Raw genomic sequence first — 7,574 nt, 5'->3', positions numbered from 1 at the left:
GGCAGAGGACTATGTACCAGATGAAGGAACAAGATAAAACCCCAGAAAAACAACTAAATGAAGTGGAGATAGGCAACCTTCCAGAAAAAGAATTCAGAATAATAATAGTGAAGATGATCCAGGACCTCGGAAAAAGAATGGAGGCAAAGATTGAGAAGCGGCCAGAAATGTTTAACAAAGACCTAGAAGAATTAAAGAACAAACATCTAGAAGAATTAAAGAACAAACAGACAGAGATGAACAATACAGTAACTGAAATGAAAAATACACTAAAAGGAATCAATAGCAGAATACCTGAGGCAGAAGAATGGATAAGTGACCTGGAAGACAGAATGGTACAATTCACTGCTGCAGAACAGAATAAAGAGAAAAGAACGAAAAGAAATGAAGATTGCCTAAAAGACCTCTGGGACAACATTAAATGCACCAACATTTGCATTACTCGGGTCCCCGAAGGAGAAGGGAGAGAGAAAGGACCCAAGAAAATATTTGAAGAGATCATAGTCAGAAACTTCCCTAACATGGGAAAGGAAGTAGTCATCCAAGTCCAGGAAGCGCAGTGAGTCCCATACAGGCTAAACCCAAGGAGAAACATACTGAGACACACAGTAATCAAATTGACAAAAATTAAAGAGAAAGAAAAATTATTAAAAGCAACAAGGGAAAAAACGACAAATAACATACAAGTGAACTCCCATAAGGTTAACAGCTGATTTCTCAGCAGAAACACTACAAGCCAGAAGGGAGTGGCATGATATATTTAATATTTAAAGTGATAAAAAGGAAGAACATACAACCAAGATTACTCTACCCGGCAAGGATCTCATTCAGATTCAATGGAGAAATCAAAAGCTTTACAAACAAGAAAAAGCTAAGAGAATTCAGGACCACCAAACAAGCTCTACAACAAATGCTAAAGGAACTTCTCTAAATGGGAAACACAAGAGAAGAAAAGGACCTACCAAAACAAACCCAAAACAATTAAGAAAATGGTAATAGGAACATACATATTGATAATTACCTTAAAGGTGAATGGATCAAATGCTCCAACCAAAAGACACAGGCTCGCTGAATGGATACAAAAACAAAACCCATATATATGCTGTCTACAAGAGACCCACTTCAGACCTAGGGACACATACAGACTGAAAGTGAGGGGATGGAAAAAGATATTCCATGCAAATGGAAATCAAAAGAAAACTGGAGTAGCAATACTCATATCAGATAAAATAAACTTTAAAATAAAGAATGTTACAAGAGACAAGGAAGGGCACTACATAACGATAAAGGGATCAATCCAAGAAGAAGATATAACAATTATAAATATATATGCACCCAACATAGGAGCACCTCAATACATAAGGCAACTTTTACCAATGGACAGATCATCCAAAATGAAAATAAATAAGGAAACAGAAGCTTTAAATGACATAGTAGACCAGATAGATTTAATTGATATTTAATTGATATTTATAGGACATTCCATCTGAAAACAGCGGATTACACTTTCTTCTCAAGTGCACACAGAACATTCTCCAAGATAGATCACATTTGGGTCACAAATCAAGCCTCAGTAAATTTAAGAAAATTGAAATTATATCAAGCATCTTTTCTGACCACAATGCTAAGAGATTAGAAATAAATACAGAGGGAAAAAATGTAGAAAACACAAACACATGGAGGCTAAACAATACATTACTAAATAACCAAGAGATCACTGAAGAAATCAAAGAGGATATCAAAAAATACCTAGAGACAAATGACAATAGAAACAAGATGATCCAAAACCTATGGGATGCAGCAAAAGCTGTTCTAAGAGGGAAGAGCTGTTTACAGCAATACAATCCTACCTCAAGAAACAAGAAAAATCTCAAATAAACAATCTAACCTTACACCTAAAGGAACTAGAGAAAGAAGAACAAACAAAACCAAAAATTAGTAGAAGGAAAGAAATCATAAAGATCAGAGCAGAAATAAATGCAATAGAAACAAAGAAAACAGTAGCAAAGATCAATAAAACTAAAAGCTGGTTCTTTGAGAAGATAAACAAAATTAATAAACCTTAAGCTAGACTCATGAAGAAAAAGAGGGAGAGGACTCAAATCAATAAAATTAGAAATGAAAAAGGAGAAGTTACAACCAACACCGCAGAAATACAAAGCATCATAAAAGAATATTACAAGCAACTCTATGTCAATAAAATGGACAACCTGGAAGAAATGGGCAAATTCTTAGAAACGTATAACTTTCCAAGACTGAATCAGGAAGAAATAGAAAATATGAACAGACCAATCACAAGTAATGACATTGAAACTGTGATTAAAAATCTCCCAACAAACAGAAGTCCAGGACCAGATAGCCTCACGGGTGAATATCATCAAACATTTAGAGAAGAGCTAACACCCATCTGTCTCAAACTCTTCCAGAAAATTGCAGAGGAAGGAACACTCCCAAACTCATTCTGTGAGGCCACCATCACCCTGATACCAAAACCAGACAAAGATACTACAAGAAAAGAAAATTACAGACCAATATCACTGATGAATATAGATGAAAAAAAAATCCTTACCAAAAACTAGCAAACAGAATCCAACAACATATTAGAAGGATCATACACCATGATCAAGTGGGATTTATCCCAGGGATGCAAGGATTCTTCAATATATGCAAATCAATCAATGTGATACACCATGTTAACAAATTGAAGAAGAAAAGCCATATGATCCTCTCAATAGATGCAGAAAAAGCTTTGGAAAAATTCAACACCCATTTATGATAAAAACTCTCCAGAAAGTGGGCATACAGGGAACCTCCCTCAACATCATAAAGGCCGTATACAACAAACCCACAGCAAACATCATTCTCAATGGTGAAAAACTGAAAGCATTTCCTCTAAGGTCAGGAACAAGACAAGGATGTCCACTCTCACCATTATTATTCAACATAGTTTTGGAAGTCCTATCCATGGCAATCAGAGAAGAAAAAGAAATAAAAGGAATACAAATTGGAAAAGAGGAAGTAAAACTGTCACTGTTTGCATATGACATGATACTATACATAGAAAATCCTAAAGATGCCACCAGAAAACTACTAGAACCAATCAGTGAATGTGGTGAAATTGCAGAATACAAAATTAATGCACAGAAATCTCTTGCATTCCTATACACTAATGATCAAAAATCTGAATGCGAAATTAAGGAAACACTCCCATTTACCATTGCAACAAAAAGAATAAAATACCTAGGACTAAACCTACCTAGGGAGACAAAAGACCTGTATGTTGAAAACTATAAGACACTGATGAAAGAAATTAAAGATGATACCAACAGATGGAGAGACATACCATGTTCTTGGATTGGAAGAATCAATATTGTGAAAATGACTATACTACCCAAAACAATCTACAGATTCAATGCAATCCCTATCAAATTACCAATGGCATTTTTTACAGAACTAGAACAAAAAAATCTTAAAATTTGTATGGAGACACAAAAGACCCCAAATAGCCAAAGCAATCTTGAAAGAAGAAAACAGAGCTAAAGGAATCAGACTCCCTGACTTCAGACTATACTACAAAGCTACAGTAATCAAGACAGTACGGTACTGGCAGAAAAACAGAAATACAGATCAGTGGAACAGAATAGAAAGTTGCACCTGTGGTCAACTAATCTATGACAAAGGAGGCAAGGATATACAATGGAGAAAAGACAGTCTCTTCAATAAGTGGTGCCTGGAAAACTGGACAGCTACATGTAAAAGAACGAAGTTAGAACACTCCCTAACACCATACACAGAAATAAACTCAGAATTGATTAAGGACCTAAATGTAAGGACGGACACCATAAAACTCTTAGAGGAAAACATAGGAAGAACACTCTGACATAAATCACAGCAAGATCTTTTTTGACCCACCTCCTAGAGTAATGGAAATAAGAACAAAAATAAACAAATGGGACCTAATGAAACTTCAAAGCTTTTGCACAGCAAAGGAAACTATGAACAAGACAAAAAGACAACCCTCAGAATGGGAGGAAATATTCGCAAACAAATTAACAGACAAAGGATTAATCTCCAAAATGTATAAACAGCTCATGCAGCTCAATATTTAAAAAACAACCCAATCAAAAAATGGTCAGAAGACCTAAATAGGCATTTCTCCAAAGAAGACATACAGATGGCCAAGAGGCACCTGAAAAGTGCTCAACATCACTAATTATTAGAGAAAGGCAAATCAAAACTACGATGAGGTAGTACCTCACACCGGTCAGAATGGCCATCATCAGAAAATCTACAAACAACAAATGCTGGAGAGGGTGTGGAGAAAAGGGAAGCCTCTTGCACCGTTGGTGGGAATGTAAAATGATACAGCCACTATGGAGAACAGTATGGAGGTTCCTTAAAAAATTAAAAATAGAATTACCATATGACCCAGCAATGCCACTACTGGGCATATACCCAGAGAAAACCATAATTCAAAAAGACACATGCACCCCAATATTCATTGCAGCACTATTTACAATAGCCAGGTCACGGAAGCAACCTAAATGTCCATCAACAGATGAATGGATAAAGAAGATGTGGTACATATACACAATGGAATATTACTCAGCCACAAAAAGGAAGGAAATTGGGTCCCTTGCAGAAATGTGGGTGGATCGAGAGACTGTCATACAGAGTGAAGTAAGTCAGAAAGAGAAAAACAAATATCATATATTAACACATATATGTGGAATCTAGAAAAATGGTACAGATGAACCCGGTTTGCGAGGCAGAAATAGAGACACAGTTGTAGAGAACAAATGTATGGACACCAAGGGGGGAAAGCAGGGTGGGGGTGGGATGAACTGGGAGATTGGGATTGACATATGTACACTAATATGTATAAAATAGATAATAAGAACCTGCTGTATTTAAAAAATTAAATTAAAAAAGTGTAATCATAAGAAAGCTGGGATGGCTAAATTAATTAATATGAGATAAAATAGACTTTGAGATAGAGTATTATCAGAGGGAATTTCTTAATAAGGAAATCATTAATTCATTAAGAAGACATAAAAATCCAAAATTTGTATGAATCTAATAATTGAACTATGTGAAGCAAAAATTGACCAACTAAAAAGAGAAATAGACAAATCCATAACCATAGTTGGAGGTTTTAACACCTCCTTTTAGTAATTTATAAAACAGACCAAAAAAATCAATATAGAATTTTGAACAATACCATCAACCAGTTTCACCTACTGACATGTATCAAACACTGCATCCAACTACTGAATACACATTCTTTTCAAGAGTACGTTGAACATTCTTGAAGATAGACTATATGTTAGGCCATAAAATAAATATATATCACTAAATATAAAATAAAATGATACAGAGTACATTCTCTGACAACTGTGTTAAATTAGGAGTTGATTACAAAGGACTGTTCAGAAGATCTCCAAATATTGGGAAATTATCATATTACCAGATAATCCACAGGCTCAAAGAAATTGCAAGGAATTAGAAAATATTTTTAGGGGCTTCCCTGGTGGCACAGTGGTTAAGAATCTGCCTGCCAATGCAGGGGACACGGACTCGAGCCCTGGTCCGGAAAGATCCCACATGCCTCAGAGCAGCTAAGCCCATGGGCCACAACTACCGAGCCTGCGTTCTAGAGCCCACAAGCCACAACTACTGAAGCCCACGTGCCACAACTACTGAAGGCTGTGTGCCTAGAGCCTGTGCTCCACAGCAAGAGAAGCTACCACAATCAGAAGCCCGCGTACCGCAACAAAGAGTAGCCCCCGCTCGCTCCAACTAGAGAAAGCCGGCGCGCGCAGCAACGAAGACCCAACACAGCCAATAAACAAATTAATTAATGAAATAAATCTATTTTTTTTAAAAAAGAAAATATTTTTAAATGAATGATGATGAAAACATATCAAAATTTATGGGATACAACTAGCAGTGCTTAAAGGGAAATTTATAGCTTTAAATGCTTGTTTTAGAAAAGGTATGAAATCAATGAAATATAAAATACAATTAAAGAAAGTAAATACAATAAAAAATTAGTTTTTTGAAAAAAATTGATAAATCTCTAGCAAGAATAATGAAGAAAAAAAGAAAATATCTCACACCATACACAAAAATAAACTCAAAATGGCTTAAAGACTTAAATAGAAGACATGACACCATAACACACCTAGAAGAGAACATTAGCAAAACATTATCTGACATAACTTGTACCAATGTTTTCTTAGGTCAGTCTCCCAAGGCAATAATAGAAATAAAAGCAGAATAAACAAATAGGACCTGATCAAATTTACAAGCTTTTGTACAGCAAAGGAAACCATAAACAAAATGAAAAGATAACCTATGAAATGGGAGGAAATATTTGCAGATGACATGACAGACAAGGGTTTAATTTCCAGAATATACAAACAGCTCATACAACTCAATAACAAAAAAACAAACAACCCAATTAAAAAGTGGGCAGAAAAAAAAAAAAAACAAGGGGGCAGAAGACCTAAACAGACAGTTCTCCAAAGAAGATGTATACATGGAAAGAGGTTCGACATCACTAACAGAGAAATGCACATCAAAACTACAATGAGGGACTGCCCCGGTTGTCCAGGGGCTAAGACTTCATGCTCCCAATGCAGGGAGGCCGGGTTCAATCACTGGTCAGGGAGCTAGATACTACATGCTGCATCTAAAAATCCCGCATGCTGCAACTAAGACCTGACTTGGCCAAATAAATTAATTAATTTAAAAAAAACTAAAGAACTACAGTGAGGTATCACCTCACACCTGTCAGAATGGCCATCATTAAAAACTCTACAAATAACAAATGCTGGAGACGGTGTGGAGAAGAGGGAGCCCTCCTACACTGTTTGTGGGAATGTAAGATGATACAGCCACTCTAGAAAACAGTATGGAGTACAGATGAACCGGTTTGCAGGGCAGAAATTGAGACACAGATGTAGAGAACAAATGTGTGGACACCAAGGGGGGGAAAGCGGTGGTGGGTGGGCATGCTGTATAACCTGCTATATAAAAAAGTAAATAAAATTAAATTTAAAAACCCACAACAGTATGGAGGTTCCTCAGAAAACTAAAAATAGAATTACCATATGATCCAGCAATCCCACTCCTGGGCATATATCCAGACAAAACTCTAATCCAAAAAAATACATGCACCCAAATGTTCATTGCATCACTATTCACAATAGCCAAGACATGGAAACAACCTAAATGTCCATCAACAGATGAATGGATAAAGAAGATGTGGTACATATATACAATGGAATACTACTCAGCCACAAAAAAGAATGAAATAACGCCATTTGCAGCCACAGGGATGCCACCTGAGCTCATCATGCTAAGTGAAGTAAGTCCGACAGAGAAAGACAAACAGTATATGCAGCCCGTCAGTCTCCTGGCTTCTCAATGACCTTGAGATAAAGTCTAACTCCTTAACATGACTTGCAAGGCCCTTTTGAGCTATGCTTGCTGCCTCCACCCCACCCCACCCAACCCCGGGCCTTAAATCTCACTCTTCTTTTTTTTTTTTTTTTTTTTTTTTTTTTTTT

This window comes from Neophocaena asiaeorientalis, unplaced genomic scaffold (assembly GCF_003031525.2).
Source record: "Neophocaena asiaeorientalis asiaeorientalis breed wild unplaced genomic scaffold, Neophocaena_asiaeorientalis_V1.1 scaffold43, whole genome shotgun sequence".
NCBI classification, from domain to species: Eukaryota; Metazoa; Chordata; class Mammalia; order Artiodactyla; family Phocoenidae; genus Neophocaena; species Neophocaena asiaeorientalis.
The sequence above is the reverse complement of the archived record's forward strand: the minus strand, read 5'-3'. Positions refer to the sequence as shown.